Source organism: Camelus bactrianus, chromosome 14, assembly GCF_048773025.1.
Source record: "Camelus bactrianus isolate YW-2024 breed Bactrian camel chromosome 14, ASM4877302v1, whole genome shotgun sequence".
Lineage (NCBI taxonomy): Eukaryota > Metazoa > Chordata > Mammalia > Artiodactyla > Camelidae > Camelus > Camelus bactrianus.
Genome location: NC_133552.1, coordinates 28,608,887 through 28,630,971, shown reverse-complemented (window position 1 = coordinate 28,630,971; position 22,085 = coordinate 28,608,887). Strand labels below are relative to the sequence as shown.

The following is a 22,085-nucleotide window of genomic DNA, read 5'->3' as shown; positions in this document are numbered from 1 at the left end:
ACACTGAGAAAAACATTAATGTTATCTTGGTCAGTTATAATGTGACACATACTCGGAATAGAGATTTTATTGTTGGTTTGGATTCATCCTAGAGTTGGCAATGGAGAGATTACTTGAGTTAAATTTAGGTTCTCTTGATAAAAAAGATTCAGCCTGTGATCACTGAATAAGTGTGAATTGATTGAATGACCATTGCTATCCTGAATTCACCTACACTTAATACCTAATACATAATAATTTTGTCTAAATCATATTAAAACCGGAATAATTGTTCAAAAAGAAAATGCATTTTTGTAAGAAATTATCTTTTTGCTTTTAGATGAGTATCAGCACAATTTTCTATGCATTGAATGAATGTTTTAGCTGTCCATTTTGCAAAAAAGAAAAACTTACAAATTAGAAGTCACAGTAGAATCTAGATTCATTCACTGCCTTTTTCTTTTTTTTCAGAGAAGAGGAATCGGGTATAATACAGAATCACATAGGCAAATACACAAAATGGCCTACTGCCTATGCAAAGTCCTTAGGCAAAACCATCAGCTTTATTAAAATCAACAGTAAACTGTTAAATTGCTACATCCATAACTGCAAGAAGGTTAGCAAGAAGCTTGGCAATGAAGAAACAGAAAACTCTCTGAACATACATACCTCTCCTTTTGCTGCCAACATGGTAGAGTTGCTGCCTGCTGCCCATTGGCCCTGTGTGGTGACTGACTGACCCTGAAAAATACTAGAAAATCCTCACTCTTGTCCTGGCAAGTCCTACCCCTCAGGTGTTGTGCTCCTCTGCAGGTGACAGAAATTTTCTTGACAAAATCCAACTTCTGGAAGAAAAAAAAAAAAAAAAAAGAAACCTACCCCAGTTCTTGAGCTACAGCACAGAATCAACAAGAGCTTATTTTTACAATGTTTAAATATTCATGAATCTCAGTAGTTCAGGCAATAAGGAAACTAAGCTGGCCAGGAAAGGAATGCTGCCCCTGTGTTAATGTGATAAGAAATGGTATGAAAGACTTATGGTATTAAGCTTTTCAACTGTATCATATTAACACTGTATCATAGACCTTACTTTTCCCCAGCACAATACAGAAATCATTATTATGTTAAGACTTTCTTCCTAAGAAATAATTGGAAAAAGAGCTAATGGGATAGGATGTCTAAAATGCACTGTGATTTCAACTCTTAACTGTTTTTTAAATGTGTATCTTTAAAACCCTTTCCCAAGTCAAAATATCTGAAAACATTTGGTTTATAGTATATTCTGGACATAATACAATAGTTTTGTTAGAAAGTTGATATTACTCCTTAGTCTTATTATCTTTTGGCAGAAATAGGGGTGTGTGTAATTTGGTGTTTGGCTTTTTTATGTGTCTAACTGCATATGTGTGAAATGCTGTGTGGGATGTAAGTGTAACGGGTAGCAACCACAGAATTAGGACTAGAAAGGGTCTATAAAGTCATGTAAAATATTGACCTTCAAATTTTCCAAATGACTTGTGAAGAAATATTCATGTCAATATATGTATTGTAGAATTCCTGTTCTGTTCTTTAGAAAACATGGACAAATTTTAAAATAAAAAATTAGTAAATCAACATTTAATAACCATAAGTAACATTATCTAAAATGTTTTTCTATAAAATGGTTTAGCCATCTTATTTCAACATATAGAATAAGAGGAGTTACTTTTTCTATGCACTTACTTAATCTGGGAAGAAAATAAACTATGTTTACTCAGAACTTGGAGAAAGAGTTGAAATTTTAGACATATCTTTCATATTTAAAACTAAAGTGTCATTTACTTACTTAATGACTATCTTAGTCATGATTACAGGAGTTAGTGTTCTCCATTATCTTTGTCTATATCCTAGCTAAATTGAAAGCACATTTTGGAATTATTTTTATGCTTTTACCTTCAGTACCAATCTTAGAACTTTGCTTGTAGTAGATACAGGACATGTTTTATGAATTAATTAATGATTGAAAACTAGCCTGACTGGTATAGTCTCCTAGAACTGAAGCCTAAATCCAGTTTAATCTTTGACCAATATTCCTAGGCATGTTATATATATATAGGTCATAAATATGTTTAGTAGATTTCTAAATTAAATAATTTTGGGTTCATAGTTGATTTTAAAAGATGAAATATTTTATTTTAAAAGGTGAGTATTAAGATAATATAGATACTTTCTTCTCTTCTTCAAAAAAAAGAAATCTTAGGTTCGCAAATCATCAAAACATGAAAGAAGATGATATGCTGAAATACACATTTATTAAATATATTTAATTCAATATTGTATACAATGCAGAACTTTGTTATTTACTACTTGAAAAAGTTTATCTTATTGGTATCTGAATCGAGTTCCCAATTAAACAGTGAATAATGAAAGAACAAGAGCAATGAGAAGGAAATAGCTTTTCTTGGTTGTTTGGAAGAAGGATAGGAATTCAGAAAATCAGGAAGAAAAAAAGAAAAAGAAGGGAAAAAAAAGGAAGAGAGGAAAAAGGAAGGGAGAAAGAAGAAGCGAAGAAAAAGATGATGAAAGCTCTGATCCTGATATCATAGTTAGCCCATAAACTTCTGGGTTTACCTAAGCACACTATTGAAAGTTCCCCTTCCTAACTGCTTTCATACACATTCAGCATGCCTTCGGTGATTTTTTTTCTTCTTTTCTTTCCTTTTATTCTTTTTTCTTTTCTTTTTTTAACTTACCAAAGTTTGGGAATTAGAGTTGGGTTAAGAACAAAGAAATAAAAAACAAGTACCAAATTCAAGGTATTTTGCATATTGATGTTCAGCACATCATCAAAATTAAAGTCAGAATAACAGGAAAAGATTCCAAGGATTCTCTAGTCCAGCTGCCTCATTATACAAATCAACAATTAAGTCCTGAGACATTGTTTAGGTCAGTTCAAGGTGCTCTAATGAAATACAATCAACTAGCTGGCTAAACAACAAAAATTTGTGTCTCATGGTTCTGGAGACTGGCAGTCTTAGATCAAGGTGTCAGCGTGGTCAGGTTTTTGGTGAGGGCTCTTTGCCAGTTTATGTTCCCACATGGTCTTTCCTTGGTGTGTGCATGCAGAGAGAGATCCTAGGTCTTCTCCTATTTTTATAAGGGCACTAACCCCATCATGAGGGCCCCACTCTCAAGACCTAATGTATTCATACTTGCCTTCTGGGGGCCCACCTCCAAATACCATCACACTAGGGGCTGAGTTTCAATACATGAATTTTGGGGAGACACAAATATTCAGTTCATATCAAACATTGAGTGACTTCCTCAAAGTCACACTGCTAGTTGGTGACAGGAGAAGACCTTGGTTTGGATACTGTACAAATTGGTCTGATATCATTTCTACCACAAGATCACCCAAAACCTGTTATTCAAAGGAGTTGAAAAGAGAAAGAAACAAATTATCAGGAGAATCACTCAAATCCAATCTTCCTCAGGGACACGATTCAACTTTATTCTACCAGTTCTTTAAGGCATTGCAACATTTCTGTCTTCAATTTATCTCTCTATACATCTCATAAACATGTTTCCTCCTTTAATTCCCATCATCTCATTCAACTGCATCCCCAGTGCAATTCTTTTCACTGCCAAATGTTTGGGAGATTATTCTCCATTAATTGTCTCCACTACCATATTTCTCATCTACGCCTCAACATATTGGAGTCTGGTTTCGTTCTTCACACTCTTCCAAAGTTTCAGAGCAAAATCACACATGAGGAGATTTGAAGATATATATCACACTAGTGACAGGAGATTTCATGCATATTACTTAATTTGTCCATCTAAAATAACCTAAGAATTATTTACATTTCAGAGAGCAGAAAACCTGAATTTGAAATGTGAAGTAACTTGTCCATTATTGTTCAACATTGTCTAACTATACAGATTGTTACTGTCTATCACCGTTGCCATAACAATTCTTTTGTGACCTTTTTACTTTCAAGTTCCATTAATTTTTTTCCATAAATTTCCTAAGAGATAATTGATTTCTCATTCCAATATACCAAACTTTCTCTTACTAAATGCTAATTCTAATGGTCACTTGATTACTTTCTGGCTTTGGGCATTTGAAATTCTCCACCTATTCAGATACTGAGGGGCATTTAAAAGTGAGCTGCATTCAGAGAGACCAGAGTTTGAACCTTATCTCCAACACTTACTGGGTATATGTAGTATTAAGTAAATTTAATTATTTTCTGCTTCATTCACTTCATTTGTAAAATTAGGAACATAACATGCTACATAAGACTGTGGAGAGGACATGAGATATTTTATATGTAAAGAGACTGTAGAATGCCTAACACCTAAACACTCTTTTAAAGATATCCTTCATTCCCTATAGAAATGTTTACTTCTCTTATCTTTTCTCTTTGGCTTTAAAGCCTAACCTCTCTGATTTCTCTTTCTCAGTCTCATATGGCTCTTTCTTGACTATTATAGTCCAGATTTCTGCCTTTGATTCTTCTCATCCCTCTAACCATTATCCCTAAATGATATTAGCAAGTCCATGGTTTCACCTGCCACGTCTAAGCTGATATTTAAAAATGTAATTACATCTTTAATTCTCATCTCTGTCCAGAAATTAGCCTGTCTGTCTAAATAAACTTGTAATTCTTTCTCAAATAAGGAATATGAAATACAACAAGTTCAATAGAAACTTGTCACCTTTTCTCCATAAAAATGTGCTCACAGTTATCAAAAATAGAAATCATGATCATCTGTAAATTTTCACAATTCCTTACCAATTACCATCCATATGTGTTAATATGGAAGACACACTTGTCACATCTTTGTTTTCTTTTCTGCTATTAACCCATCTGTACCTCTCTACTTTATGGCCTCAAAATATCCCCCTCACTGCACAAATTGTCCTTCCTCAGATGTTTTGCTTTACTATTCCTGGATGTCTTTAACTATTCTGTTTTCTCTACTTCTTTTTCTGTCTAGTGAATTCCTTTGTAATATTCTTAACATTTAAATGCCCTCTCTTATTTTTCTCCATAAATTGTCAGGAGTTAATGGATTTCTTTAATGTGCTTCCATTAACACTTTGTGAGTGCTTCTCACATGACAAGTTATTGTAATCATTTTGATGTCCCTATGCTTTCAGAAAAGATGTCTGAATATATATATATATATATTTACTTTTGTATACAACTAGATCTCAAAGGTCTCTAATACTAAGTAAGTGAATATTAATTTATACTCAAGTTATAGTATTTCTTTTCATTTGGTAAGAAAATAATTCACTTATACAAAATTTCTTACAACATAGTTTCCAGGAAAAAAAAAAATTGGCAAAAGGTTGAGAGTCACTCTATGAAAGTATATATTTGCTATAATTATTTTTAATGCCTGTAATATATAATGCTTGATACAAAAAATAATATGTCAGGAGACGGCCAAGATGGCAGAGTAAAAGGATGCTTGTACCTCACCCTCTCCCACAAATTCACCAAAACTTACATCCACAGACCCACCCAGCCAGCCAGAGCACCTGCTGAACTCTGACAGAACATTGCCGTCTTCAAAAGACAAAGACTTGTAAAATGACTATAACTCAATAAAAAATGTTTAAATAAATAAATATAATTTGACCAAAAAAAAAAAAAAAAAAAGACAAAGACATCATGAATCTCATAGGAGAAAAGGGAAAAAGAAAGAAGAAAAAGCAAAGCAGTGTGGAACCAGTCCCACGGGGAGGGAGTGGCAAAGGAGGAATAGTGCTCATTTTCTGGGTCTCCCCTTCTCCAACGGAGAGGTCAGCAGGACGGAGGGGGAACCTCCAAGGCTGAGATCTGTATGGAGCACCCCTTGATTGAAAGAATTAAGTTAAATGGGCACAGAGGGTCTCTGCAACCCCCAGCCCTAGAGGCAAAGCAGCAGGTGGGGGATGAGACAGGCTGCCTGAGACAGGCTGCCCAAGACAGGCAGTGGATTGGGGCAGCCTGCACTGAGGCAACCCTGGTGGACTGCAGGGTGCTGCGTGCCATGGATGAGTGGGTACACACGGCAAAACAACCTAGGCCTCCCATAAAATATGGGGGAAAAAACACTATTTATGTGCCCTGTGGGGAAGAGTGCCATACCTCCATCTCTGAAAACCCGCCTAAGTTTTCAGGAGAAGAGAGGCAGGGATCAGCCACAGCCGCCATATCCTCCAGCACTTAGCACCCAGGTGAGGGTGGGGTTGAAACCTGAATCTATACCTAAGGGCTTAGCAGTCTCAAAGGCCAGAAGGAGACTTATTTACAGCCTGAGGCAAATAGGATCTTTCTGCCCTGGTACCTCAGAGAATTCGCCTCACCAAGACAAACATGGAGCTGAGTTTTGGCATGGAGCAGGGTTGGGGCTATTCTGCTGTCTTCCCTGAGCCTGTCTATGGACACAGACCCAGGGTGGAGCCGGCAGCTGAACAGAGCAGGGGAGCAACCCGCACTGGGAGGTGGTGGGTGGCCACCCTCCTTCCTGGCAGGAGCGCAGCACCTGACCAAGGTGCTGGATGGGGGCACAATCTGCCAGCCTACCTCGCTGGAGCGCAGCGTCTGACAGTAGCATCAGGAGGGGGAGTGACAAGGCCCCCACTTTGTGAGAATGCAGCACCTGACCACAGTGTTGGGATTGGGTGTGATCTGCTTACTGGCTAGCATTGGGAGCAGCACAGATGATGGTTGCCAATGGAGGGCCTCTGGAAGTAACAAGCTGAATTCACAAAACAGGGCAAAGACAGAAAGACCTATCAATAAAATCATTAAGAATGCACAGTCTCCAGGAGAACATCCCTCACCCCCCTTTTTAAAATCTTTTTTTATCTGTTCTATTTTCTATTACCTTTACAATTTTTACTTTTTAAATAATTGTATATGTCTCCAGCTTTAGCCCTTTTTAAATTTTTCTTTTAAAATACTTTTATTATTATTATTTTTAAAAATCCACCTCATGTCATTTTTATATCTTATTTTGATCTCCTGATATTCATCATACACAGGTTTCAAATATTGTTTTTTGTTCTTTTCTCCTTTTTTTTTAAAGATGTCTCAACTCAATTGTTATTCTGCTTCAACTTGCTCTTCTATTATTGATTATACAATGTTTTCAAACCTTTTTTCCCTCTCTTCTTTTAAAATTCTCTCTCCCTTTGGTTCCTTAAGTTTTATTCCTGCATAGGTTTTAGATAGATAAATAAATAAACTCCTTAAGGACCACAATAGATAACTGATACTCCATAAGCCACAGTGCCAGAGAGATATGAGCAATATGAAGAAACACAGGAACCACTACCAATTAAAAGAGCAACAGAAATCCCCCGAAAGAATGATCAATGAAATAGGCATTGATGTCCTACTAGATCAAGATTTCTAAAAAGGAGTGATCAAAGTACAGAAGGAACTAAAAGAAACAGTGTTTAGAGATATAAACTATGTCAAAAATGAAATTGAAGGGATAAAGAAGAGCAAGTAGAATTGGTAAACTCATTTGCTGAGATGACAGCTGATCTAAAGTCTGTACAAAGCAGGCTAGACAATGTAGAGGAACGAATAAGTGACCTAGAAGATAGGACAACAGAATCCACCCAATCAGAACAGCTGAGAGAAAAACAAATAAAAACCAATGAAAACAATATAAGAGACCTATGGGATAATATAAAGCATGCCAATCTATGCATAACAGGGGTCCCAGAAGGGGAAGAAAGAACAAAGGGGATTGAAACGGTATTTGAAGAAATTATGACTGAAAACATCCCAAACCTAAAGGAATCAGATGTCCAAGTACAAGAAGCTCAGAGGGTCCCAAACAGAACCACACCAAGATGGATCATAATCAAGATGGCCAGAGTCAAGGATAAAGAAGTGACCCTAAAGGCAGCAAGAGAAAAACAAAGAGTGAGTTACAAGGGAACCCCCATAAGGCTCTCAACTGACTTCTCTTCACAAACACTACAGGCCAGAAGAGAGAGGCATGATATATTCAAATTCCTGAAAGAAAAGAAGATGCAGCTTAGGATACTTTATCCAGCAAGGTTATCCATTAGAATAGAAGAAGAGATAAAGAATTTCACAGACAAGCAAAAAGAGTTTAGCAACACTAAACCCATGCTGAAAGAAATGTTGAAAGTTCTACTCTAAATAGAAAAGAAGCAGGATGCTACAGAAATGAGAAAATCATAACTGGAAAGGTGATAACTACGATGAATTACAAATAGAATAAACACAAAATTGTAAAAGAAGACATCTAAATCATTAAAAGTGGAAGAGGGAAGCAAGAAAATACAGAGTTTTTTTTTTTTTTTTTAAATTTTGTTCTCAGTAGGATGGATTTGAGCTTATATCACTATCTGTTAAATACAAGCTGTTATAGTAATGGGTTAAAAGACTTATAAAAAAGGGTAAACACAAGCCTAAAACTTACAAGGGAGTCACAAAAACTAAATAAAATCCAAGATAATACGAAGGAAAATTGCAAAACCACAAAAGGAAGACAAAAGGAACAAAGAGGAAATACCAAATCAACTGCAAAAATAAGTTCAAAATGGCAATAAGCACACATCTATCATTAATTACTGTTAATGTTAATGGACTAAATGCTCCAATCAAAGACATAGAGTGCCATACTGGATTTTAAAGCAAGAACCTTCAATATGCTGCACACAAGAGACCTACTTTAGGGAGAAGGACATATATAGATTGAGAGTGAAAGGAAGGAAAAGGATATTCCATGCAAATGGAAAAGCCAAAAAAAAACAGGTGTTGCAGTGACTTCATGACATATGATTTCAGACATAATAGACTTTAAAACAAAGGTCATAAAGAAAGATAAAGAAGGACATTTTATAATGATTAAAGAAGTAATACAAGATGAACCTATTACATGCGTTAATATATATGCACCCAATATAGGAGTACCTAAGTACGTAAAACAATTACTAACAGAGATAAAGGGGGAAATGAAGGGAATACAATGATTGTCAGAGATTTTTAACAATGCATTAACATTAGTAGAGATATCTTCCAGACAGAAAACAAGTAAAGCAACAGAGAAATCAAATGATACAATAGAAAAATTAGATTTGGTGGATATTTTCAGAACATTACAGCCCCCCAAGATAGCATATGCATTCTTTTCAAGTGAACATGGAACATTTTCTAGGATTGATCATGTACCTGGGCACAAAAGAAGTCTCAACAATTTTGAGGAAATAGAAATTATCTCAAGCATCTTTACTGACCACAATGCCATGAAACTAGAAATCAACTACAGGGAAACAAAGGAGAACAAAGGAAAACATGGAAATTTAACAACGTGATATTAAAAAAAAAATGGGTCAATGACAAATTCAAAGTTGAAATTTAAAAATACCTTGAGACAACTGAAAATGAATAAACAACCACACAAAATTTATGGGATGCAGCAAAGGCAGTGATAAAAGGGAAGTTTATAGAGATATAGACTGTCCTCAAAAAACAAGAACAATCTCAAATAAACAATCGAACCCACCAGCTAAAAGAACTAGAAAAAGAAGAACAAACTGCCCCCCCCAAAAATTCAGCAGGAGGAATGAAATCATAAAGATATGGGAGGAAATAAATAAAACAGAGATTTGAAAAACAATAGGAAAAAATCAATCAAACCAAAAGCTGTTTTTTTGAAAGAGTAAATAAAGTCGACAAAACCTCTGGCCAAACTCACAAAGAAGAAAAAAGAGAGAGCACAAATTAGCAAAATAAGAAAGGATAATGCAGAAATTACAACAAATAACATAGAAATACAGAATACAATACGAGAATATTATGAAAAACTATATGGAACCAAGCTGGATAACCTAGAGGAGATGCACAAGTTTCTGGAAACATACTGTCCACCAAGACTGAATCAAGAAGAAACTGACCACTTGAACAAACTGATCTCTAGAAATGAAATCCAATTAGCAATAAAAAACCTCCCTAAAAATAAAAGTCCAGGACTGGACGGCTTTACCGGGGAATTCTACCAAACATAAAAAGAAGAACTCATACCAGTCAGTCTCAAACTCTTCCAGAAGACTGAAAACAAGAGAATACTCCCAAACTCATTCTATGAAGCCACCATCACCCTGATACCAAAACCAGGCAAAGACACTACCATAAAAGAGAATTATAGGCCAATATCACTGATGAACATAGATGCCAAAATCCTCACCAAAATTTTAGCAAATAGAATCCAACTACACATAAAAAATATTATACATCATGACCAAGTGAGGTTCATCCCAGGGACACAAGGGTGGTTCAACATATGCAAATCAATCAATGTAATACATAACATCAGCAACAGAAAGGACAAAAACCACATGATCACCTCAATCGATGCAGAAAAAGCATTTGATAAAATTCAACACCCATTTATGATAAAAACTGTCACCAAAGTGGGTACAGAGGGAACATATCTCAACATAATAAAAGCTATATATGACAAACCTACAACCAACATAGTACTCAGTGGTGAAAAACTCAAAAGGTTCTCACTAAAATCTGGGACAAGACAAGGATGCCCACTATCAACACTCCTAGTCAACATAGCCTTGGAAGTCCTAGCCACAGCAATCAGGCAAGAGAGAGAAATAAAATGGATCCAAATTGGAAAAGAAGAAGTGAAACTGTCACTATATGCCAACGACATGTTACTATATATAGAAAACCCTAAAAATTCCACACAAAACTACTAGAGTTGATCGAAGAATTCAGCAAGGTAGCAGGTTACAAGATTAACGTTCAAAAATCAGTGGCATTTCTTTAGACTAACAATGAATCAACAGAAAAAGAAAGTAAAGAAACAATCCCCTTTAAAATAGCACCCAAAGTAATAAAATACCTAAGAATAAACCTAATCAAGGAGATGAAAGAATTATACACAGAAAACTATAAACCATTGATGAAGGAAACTAAAGAAGACTTCAAAAAATGGAAAGATATCCCATGCTGTTGAATTGGAGGAATCAATATTGTTAAAATGGTCACACTGCCCAAGGCAATCTACAGATTTAATGCAATCCCTATCAAATTACCCAGGACATATTTCACAGAACTAGAACAAATCATAATAAAATTTATATAGAGCCATCAAAGACCTAGAATTGCCAAAGCATTACTGAAAAGAAAGAAAGAGGCTGGAGGAATAACTCTCCCAGGCTTCAGACAATACTATAGAGCTACAGTCAGCAAGACAGCATGGTACTGGTACAAAAACAGACATATAGACCAATGGAACAGAATAGAGAGCCCAGAAATGAACCCACAAACTTTTGGTCAACTAATCTTTGACAAAGGAGGCAAGAATATGCAATGGAATAAAGACAGTCTCTTCAGCAAATGGTGTTGGGAAAAATGGACAGCAGCATGCAAAACAATGAAGCTAGAACACTCCCTTACACCATACACAAAAATAAACTCAAAATGGATCAAAGACTTAAACATAAGACAAGATACAATAAACCTCCTAGAGGAAAATATAGACAAAACATTATCTGATATACATCTCAAAAATTTTCTCCTAGAAGAAATAAAAGCAAGAATAAACAAATGGGATCTAATGAAACTTACAAGCTTCTGCACAGCAAAGGAAACTATATGTAAAACAAAACGCCACCCTAGAAATGGGAGAAAATATTTGCAAATGATGAACCCACAAAGGCTTGATCTCCAGAATATATAAGCAGCTCATATGACTTACTGAGAAAAAAACAAACAAACCAATCCAAAAATGGTCAGATGACCTAAAAAAGCAATTTTCCAAGGAAGAAATACAAATGATCAATAGATTCATGGAAAACTGCTCAATATCACTAATTATCAGAGAAATGTCAGTCAAAACTACAATGAGGTATCACCTTACACCAGTCAGAATGGCTGTCATTCGAAAGTCCACAAATGACAAATGCTGGAGAGGCTGTGGAGAAAAGGGAACCCTCCTACACTGCTGGTGGGAATGCAGTTTGGTGCAGCCACTGTGGAAAATAGTATGGAGATTCCTCAAAAGACTAGGAATAGACTTGCCATATGACCCAGGTATCCCTCTCCTGGGCATATATCCAGAAGTAACCCTATTTCAAAAAGACACCTGCACCCCAATGTTCATAGCAACACTATTTACAATAGGCAAGACATGTAAACAGCCTAAATGTCCATCACCAGATGACTGGATGAAAAAGTGGTATATTTATACAATGGAATACTATTCAGCCATAAAAACGACAACATAATGCCATTTGCAGCAACATGGATGTCTCTGGAGAATGTCATTCTAAGTGAAGTAAGCCAGAAGGAGAAAGAAAAATAACATATGAGATCACTCATATGTCGAATTTAAATAAAGAAATAAATACAAAACAGAAACAGACTCATAGGCATAGAATACAAACTTGTGGTGCCAAGTGGGTGGGGGGTAGGAAGGGACAGACTGAGAGTCCAAAATTTGTAGATAGTGAGAGTCATAAGTTGAATAGATAAACAAGATTATACTATATAGCACAGGGAAATATATACAAGATCTTGTGGTAGCTCACGGTGAAAAAAAGTATGACAATTTATATATATAAATATACATTTATATATATATGTTCATGTATAACTGAAAAATTGTGCCATACACTGGAATTTGACACAGCATTGTAAAATGACTATAACTCAATAAAAAATTTTAGAAAAGAATATGTCACATGTAAATAAATTCTGAATGAAAATAACAAAATAAATCACACTCTAGAACTAGACAAAATCACTATTTTTGAATCTCTTTATTCCTTCTTTATGTTATCCCCTGCCTTCCTTTCAAATATAACTGCTAGTCTGAATTGTATGTTAGTAATTACCTTTTTTCTCTAAAACACACGGCTCTTTTACATATGTAAGTATCTATAAACCATGCTAAATTATTTTCCAAATCAGGGGGATCAACTGAACTACTGCCAGCAGACCAGAAGTATATGAGAATTCCTACTGACTCACATGTTCACACACACTTGATTTTGTTAGACTTACTAATTTTCAGCAATTTGTAAAGTATAAACATGGCTCAATAAAGTTTTAATTTCAATTTTTCTGATTACTAATAAAATGTATTCTACTATTTTTTTCTCCCTTTGATTAAACCAAGAAACCAATATGTTCTGGCTGTTGCTTCTTACCACCCAATGTGAGTTTCCAAAAACAGACTAGGATTTTGGTAAAATATGATGAGATTAGTTTGGTCAAATAATTCCAGAAGCTATGGGAGTTTAAGAATCAATTGTGCTTTAACAGTGGAATATAAGGAAAAGGAGCAGATTTATAAAACACAGTTATTCTATTTTTCACTTTTGTCCATTTAAATCATAAAAGGTGTTATATAGACTCTCAGATTCAGAATTTTTAAGATAAGTAATGAAAGTTAGAGCTTACTAAATCCAACACATTTTAAAATAAGTTATAAAATTGCAGCACACAAGAAAGTCAAATAATTTGATCAAGGTCATAGACATGGTTAGAGAGAATCACAATTAAAGTCTATCTTGTTCCTATTCAGACCCCATGCCATCCTAAAGGATTCTGTCCCAGCCTAAACTGTGAATAGTTTATAACAGACTCAGAGAATGAAGCATAGAAAATCTGTGAGAAGATACAGTTCAATATGATATCAATATTTTAAATCTATTTTAGCTATTGTTATATGTTCATTGTTGACAGATAAAAGTAGAAAGTCTTCCTACTGTAAAACATTGCTTTGGAACAATAATAATAATTTATCTGAAGGAATGTAGAACTGGCAGTTACTATAATAAATGTTAAAAAAAAAAACCAACAGAACAGAGCCCTAGATCTGCTGTTAAAGATTGCTTTGTTACAAAAAAGTACAAGCTTATATTACAATATAGTTTTGCAGTAAAAAACTATGTTATGCAGTTGTTTGTGTCAATATCTCAGACCCAACAAGAAGGACATACTTTTTCTTTGTAATGTGTGGAATAAGAAGATGAAAAGCCAGCTCAGCCTTCTAAATTCACAGCAAAATTCATCATAATGTCAAATTAATCAGTGCCTAATTTATTATATGCCTCTGTAAGTTTACTTCTGCATTGCTTCAAAGCTTTTGTTGTTTATTCTGTCAAATTTAAGGCACTTGTGGTAGGCATCTTAATGTTTAATTATAAACATCATAATATCCAAACTTGAAAATTTATCAGAGCTGTTATTTAATGAAAAATAAAAGATAAATATGTAGCATTATAACAGTAAATAGACAACTTGTTCATTAGTCAGCCATTAGTTAGATACTTAGCAATATGACCATAATTTCTCTAAGCCTCATTTCCCCATATTTGGGATGAGTGGTTTATAATATAAGTTGGACCCTAAGGCATCTTACTATGCTAAATGTGTATAAATCTAATAGATAATTCTAACTTTACAAACTGTACAAGCCAGTCAATTATGAATTTACCCAAATTAATTGTATTTTTTATTCTTAAAATGTTTTATTAAACTCTTAATATATGGCATTACATTGTTGTCAATGGTTTCAACAATTTTTTCTGACAGTATAATAAAATGATTGATTAAAATGAGTTAAAATTTAATTCAATTTAAAAGAAATACACCAATCTGTAAGCACACACACAAAAAAACAGGGCCTTCAATATCCTAGTTTATTTATTTTACTGTTCTAAAAGATTTATACAAATTTGTAACCTTATGTACATCCAAAATTTCTTTGGCAATAAAATGTCTGTCTTTCCCCAGTAAGCACTCTTCTGAATGAGTTTAATACACCAGAGAGCATTTCTATCCATTCCCTCAAGAAATTCAGCATCTTCTTCAAGATTTTATGATCCTCATATTATTTGTTATTGAGCAGGCAATAACAAGAAGATCTTCTGAAATCTAATGTGTATTTTAGTTTATTGTTTTCCCTGACTAAAGTTATGGATAGGAAAATAAAACTCACACATCTTTAGCTTTTGCAGAGTGTAAGTAAATGATAATATAGAGAATCTGAAATCCATTTGCTATTTTCTTAGGACACTAGACAAAGAATTGATTCATGTTTAGAGTGACTAAAACACTAATTTTTGTGTGTGTGTATATGTAGACTGAAGAAAAAAAGAATTCTATAGCTCCAGGGAATGGGTAGAATGTTCTGAATGCTTTGTCCTCTTTTATGACTGGTAACCTTGTAAAATAACTGATATAGTGTGACATTTAAGAATCTGAAGAGAATGAACAATTAGGATGCATTTCTTTAAAAAAAAAATCAGGTAAACCAGATACTGGAACAGTCAGCTATTGCTCTTAGTTGTACATATTATATATATATATATTTATATGTTAATTATATATAATATTTATATATATACAATATATATACTATTTACTGAGAACACGCTCTATAGCTATACTCATGAATGTGTATTAGATGAGAGTAAAGCTGTGATTTTTTAAGTCATTTCTTTATTGGTTTTGAGTGCAATAGGTATTTGGAATAAATAATCCCAAAATTAATTAATAAGTTTGTAATTGGGAAGAAGAAATGGAGGTCATAAAATATTTTTTTATTTGATACTGATGATGTAAGGTTGTTAGAAGTACTGGCTCTGGACCCAGTTTGTCTAGATTTGAATTCCAGTTCTACTATTTACCAGCTTTTGGGTAATTTGTTTTCTCATGAGGGGGAGGTAATTAGGTTTTTTGATTGACTTCCACTTGGAGGAGGTAGGTGGGATTGAACCCCTGACCTCTTGGTTGCTGACCATGCACGCTATTGCTTCAGCTATATCCTTCCCCCTATTTACCAGCTTTTGGACCTTGGACAAGCTACTTAAACTTTCTTTTGAAATTATTCTGCATGTTCAAATATGATGTCCCTCTCCTTCCCAAGCAAAAGGGAAGAATAAATTTCTCCATCTCTTGCAGATGGACAAGAGATGTGATGAGTTTTGGCCAGTGAAGTATTGTCAGAAAAGATGTCTGTACATCTGGGCCAAGATTGGTAAAAGTTTTCCATGTTTTCTCCCTCCCTGAAAGCTAAGAGATAGGATGGAGAAGTCACAGACAATGGAACCTCCATCAACCTGTTCCTTGAGTGCGTGCATGGAGACCAACAATGCACATGTAATTATATTATAGCAAGAAATAAACCTTGGTTGTGCAAAGTGGCTGAAGGGTGGAATTTATTTATTACTGCAGTATAATCCTGCCTTATATGGCTCATATACTCACTGTGTCTCAGTTTCCTCATCTGTAACAGGGATAATGACAGTAACCACTTATTTTTATAGTTGTCAACAAGACTTTACTGAAGCAAGAGATCAATACAGCTATAATTCCTATTAACAGTAGTATTATATGTACCCCCTCACTTAATAGATTTTAAATTCTAGAACATTCCATCTGGTCATAAAGTCCAGGTTTAACCAGCAGTGAGTTCACATTTCTGCAATGCCTATCACCACAAATTACAAAACAAGGTCTCAAATTCTGCTTTAATTTAAACTAACTCGACTAGGATATATAATATTTTTGTCATGTGGAATATTTTCATGGTGACAGAAATATTCCAGTTGCTGACTTATTACTGATACCATTGATTTTTAGAAACAATAAATTTTTATATTATACAGAAAGAAATATTAGCTATGTAAGAAGGAGAAGTTGGGGAGGGCAGAGAAAAACAATAGTGAAAGTACAAAAGATATCCTCAGGATTCTGTAATGCTCTGATTATAGCTTCATCTATCAAGCTCTGGAACTGAAGGCCACTTGGAATTCATCTCCAACCCTAGGACTGAAGTAAGGATTTTCTTTTTTGCTTCGGAAATTTAAGCTCTTTACAGACATACTTTTTACTTAATCCACATGACATCAGAGAAAGGTATTATTTCCTGTACTTTGCAGATAAGTAAAATATACCATGGACCACAGGAAGAGTAAAAGAGAGTCACTCCTTAACTAAAGGCATTTTCTCTGTGGGGATAGCAACTCTAACAGCCTCATTTCCATTCAGTTGCTCATTTATTGCTCTCTCTCATGGTTTAAACTAGAGCCAAAAATGAAAAGACCTGTTACTAAAAGCAAAAAAAAAACAAGAAACATTTTCCCTGGAGGAGCAAACTATTTTTATATTGTCATTTTGCTTAAGTCTAGTGAAGAATTTACTGACCAAGGAAGGAAACAAGTGGGTTAGCAGATCTTGCTGGACCAACAGTCTCTAGATGCTAAAAGGTCCTCCAGCTGAGACAAAAATGAGAATATGACATTCTCAATATATTTAATTTGGAGAAAAAGAATATATTTCTTCAATAAAGTTAGACACATTGCCATTTAAGTCTATTTAAATAAATATTAATTAAATTGTTTATTCTCACATTAGAGAACTAAATAATACCTATTATAGTCAAAGAAAATTTATGTTAATACACATCATTATATCCATTAAAAGAAAATAACTTATTAATACAATTATGGCAAATACAGCATAAATAGATAGAATCTCCTGTATCTAGAAATTCATCATCTTGCTGCTAGTGAAACTTAAAGGCATTTTAGACTACTTAATAAATAATTAAATCTAAGAGATTAGTGCCTTAGCCATTTAAAAATTACTAATTGAACATTTGCTATCTGCCCAGTCTGTGCTAAACATTATCCACAAAGAGATTGTTATTTAGTTGGGGAAACAGAAGTCAACGTAGAGCAAAAAATTAAGAAATTTACCTAACATTTGACAGACAAATTTGCTCTCCTACCCTTATTGCATAACAAACTTTAAAAAGCAGTAAGCCAGGGGGGTGGAGGGTGGGAAGGGATAGACTGGGATTTCAAAATTGTAGAATAGATAAACAAGATTACACTGTATAGCACAGGGAAATATACACAAAATGTTATGATAACTCACAGAGAAAAAAATGTGACAATGAGTGTGTATATGTCCATGAATGAAAAATTGTGCTGAACACTGGAATTTGACACAACATTGTAAAATGCTTATAAATCAATAAAAAATGTTAAAAAAAAATAAAGAGAACAGTGATTAGAAAAAAAAAAAGCAGTAAGTAGTGGGGAGGGTATAGCTCAAGTGGTAGAGTGCAGGCTTAGCGTGCACAAGGTCCTGGGTTCAATCCACAGTACCTTCTCCAAAAGTAAATAAATAAATACAAAAATAAGCAATTGTAAAATTATCAATTCTCTCCCCAGAATGAAAAATATCTTCCATCTTCCAAATTTTTACTCTTCCAGTAAAAATAATAATAAATGCTACTTGGGCCTATTATATGAGAAATAAATAAAAATACATTATCTAGTAAAGATATCTATGTAAAAAAATTAGTATCTTCACACACTGCAAGTATTATTGCATATTCCTAAAAATATTGAGACATATTTATTGATTTTAATATCACATCATTATGAGATATATTATAAATGTAATATATGTATCTATTATTATACAGTAATATATTGAGATATTATATTTGTATTTATATGGATATATTATATTCCAAACTAGGAAACCTTAAGTTTTTACTTCCCATTTCAAACACATATTCTATATCTATCAACTTACACTAAATAATCATGAATGTTTACAGAGATGTAGGTAAAGGAAGCTTCACTGAAAAAAAATTCATATAAGATATTGAAATACTACCTGCCACACCTATATGAGTGAATTCTACTCTGTCCAAAAATGATACAGAAGAAAATGTAAAGACATGCAAAATATTCATAAGTTATTACAAAAATAAAGAAATTATTTGAAAAAATCTCTACTTCAGTAAAACTCATAGGAATCAAAATTGATGTAGATGAAAGCACCAAAAAAGTGAAATAAAGAAATTCACATACACTGGACTGTGAAGAATAAGCATATTTTGAAAAACGTAGCAGACCATATTGGAATTTTTAATTGAAGGAACATGTATTACAGGCAAAGAAGCAATAATTATGCAGTGTGCTGGGAATAAAAAGAATTATGGTTTAACTTGAATGAAAATGAATGATGGGAAGAAGAAAGGAAGAGGAGAATGGAATTACTATTTTTATGGTTTTACAGCTAGCGTGCATTGAACCTTACTCTGTGTCCACGATTGTGATAGATGTTTTAAATGCACTCTATTATTTAAATACTTGCTACTAGTAGGTAAATGCTATTAATCCTTTTTTACAGAGCACAGAACAGAGGAGTCAAGAGTGCAGTTCTGGAGGCACTTTGGCTCTTTTCTATTTCAGTTCCTCCACTGCTGGCTGTAACCTGAGGTAAAGTACAAAGCCCCTTTATGCCTCATGTCAAAATAACAATAGTAACAGTACCTAGTTCATATATATGATTGCTACGAAGATTAAATTTCTTAATATGAGCGATGCTCTTATGACAGTACCTGGCAAATGGTCAGTGCTGAAAATTTTAAGCTATTTTTATTAAATGGAAAAATTGAGTCTTCAAAATTCTCATAAAGCGCAAGGTAACACTGCTAGTAACTTGCAGAATGAGGAATTGAAGCCAGGTGTGTCTGACCACAGAGCTGAGTCTCATAGGCATAATGCGTCTCCTTTTTCCACAGGCTACAATAAAATGCCTCCTCAATTAGGAAAAATGCCTTCTCCCCTGATCTGATACACATCAGAGCAGCAGCCAGAAAGTGCTTTTCCCAATTATCAGCATTATCCATACCCCAATAAAGATATCTATGTTTATAAAGAAAGCATATGTTCACCAGCAGAGAGACCAACTAGCTTTGGAAACAAAAAAAATGAGCATCCCAGAGGAAGTGTGCTTGGATGCACCGGCACTGGAGAGATCATAGAAGCCAAATGGTTGTGGATATTCCATTTCCGCTGGCTGGACAGTCCTAGCCTCAGCCTGATGCGAATAAGCACTTGATTCATTTTACAATTTGATTCTCCCAGTTCTTTTTCTTCCCACTTAGACCTGTTCTCAGAAAAGAATGTACTGACCACATCACACAAGTGTAAAAGTCTTTGTAACAGTTATCTTTTCATTGCACATTGACTTTTCTGCACCAATCTTGTAAATATGGCTACTTTAAGTTGGTCTTACATTTCATTAGCTAAACCACAGTATTATAAAGAGTGAAAGGGGGCACTATCAATACCCTGGGACAACAGGGTAAAGTAGACTGTTTTGGGGAAAACTGAAGCATAAAGTCAGGCTAAGTTAATATGAGTTAAACTTGAGATTTTTAAAATACTCTCTGTCGGCAGCCTTAAGTGAGTAGGTCGTTGGGCCCAGGCCAAAGTGCACAATAGCTTGCACCTGGTAAGAGGTAAATGTACGCATGTGCTACTAGCATGAGTCAGCATTATTAACAATATGCATGTGCGGGCAGAATATATAAAAAGGACAGGTGTGCCATGCCGGGGGTGTGCCATCTTGTTGTACTAGAATAAAGTGCTGTTTTGCTCCATGTCAGCTCCTTGCACATTTTTCCAGTTGGGCAGCTCACCTCGAATCCCTCTCCAGCCCCCCTCAGCTGACACTCTCTGTCTCCCCTCCTTCCCCAAATTAGATTTTTCAGCCAGTGCGACTACATAGCCTAGTACACTCAGGAAAATAGTGCTTGAATTAAGGTAATGCTTGAAAGGTTTTAAATTGACTGTGTGATCTTGGATAATGTACATAATGTTTTAAGCTATAATTTCCCCATTTTCAAATTGGAAATAGTAATTCCTATCTGATAGGGCTGTTATGAGAATTTATATTCAACACACATAGATACATGTATGTACATATGTATATGCATGCCTATATATGTATATATAAATGCATATATATATATATCTTAGTTCAGTGAATGCTTAATAATTGGTAGCTGTTATTTTCTCAACATTCTAATTCAACTCTCAGAAGCCTCTTGTAGGCAGTAGACTTTGCTCAGGTAACAGTACTCTGAATGCTATATGATTTCTTCAAACGTCTACATCTGCTCTGCTCCAGGAATAGTCAGTCCTCTCTGTATTAATACGGTGAAAACAAATCCATGCACCTCAGTCTGCCTTCCTCCAACAGAAGGTAATGATAATTACTGCCTTCATAATAGTTATGAACTACCTTTCAGTAGTTAATGTTTATAAGTATGGACATTTCTGCCTTATGCTAGAAGCATTGTCATATGTTAGATTTCTTGACTTCAAACAGACCATTTTTATGAAAGAGCAAAATTTTGGTAGGGGAGGAATTTTATTACCTGAGGGAAAGGCATTCTCAGCTCCATATGACTTCTCCTAGTGACAGGATAATTTTTGAATGTGTAGAATTTGAGGATTTTAGGAGTGTCATTGGGACACCTAAATGTAGAAATAAATGACTAGAATTATAATGAAAGGGCTCCCCAGTGGGTGATTAGAAGGAAATAAGAGAACTTTGGAGGAACCTATGGTTAAAAAGTGAGAAGAGGAAATTCAGCAAAGACAAAATAGGTCAGAGATAAAAAGTACAAGCACATTTAAGTGTAGTTTCACAGAGTCAGAGAAAGTGGACCATAATCATGCAACAGCAACAACAAAAATAAGAGTCCAGCACCTTCTATGTTGTTTCTGCCATTCTTCAGTGTCTGATGACTTCTAAGGTATATGCTCTTTGCTTGCCAAAATCTATTGGAGAAAAACATAAAAGTGATTCAAGATTTCCAATATTTTTTGATTAATGGTAAGTGGTCAATGAAAACCTGTCTTTTTGCCAAAAAAGTCACTGCTGCTTTGGTTATTGTATTAAGGAGGATGTGGAATGACACCTCAGAGAAACTTTGGCAGTGATGCCATGGAAATAGCAGGAACTGTGTTTTAATGCTTTTTATTTTCCAAGAAAGCATACCATGTATATCTACATTTAGGATAAGAAAAATTGTTTCTATAGAGAATATGTATCATGCTTGTGACACATACAAGTAATTTTTAATCCTTTTTATTTCGAGAAAAAATATAAAAAAGTTTGCTTTCTACATAAATCTCTCAATCTCTTCTTTCTAGCTTTCTTTCCTCTCTTGTCTATGTGAGTGCTAAATTGCTCAAAGTCTAAATTATGGGTAATAATAAATATTAGTCTAGT

General features: G+C 34.5%; 1 long non-coding RNA gene across 1 annotated transcript in view; it reads right to left on the bottom strand.

Annotated features, from left to right (window-relative positions):
- The window catches only part of LOC141579764 (uncharacterized), a 42,406-nt gene that overhangs the window by 14,112 nt on the left and 6,209 nt on the right, over positions 1-22,085 (bottom strand). The window contains exon 2 of the long non-coding RNA XR_012511725.1: positions 21,561-21,631. This is a non-coding gene — a long non-coding RNA (uncharacterized LOC141579764). The remainder of the gene's footprint in view (positions 1-21,560; positions 21,632-22,085) is intronic.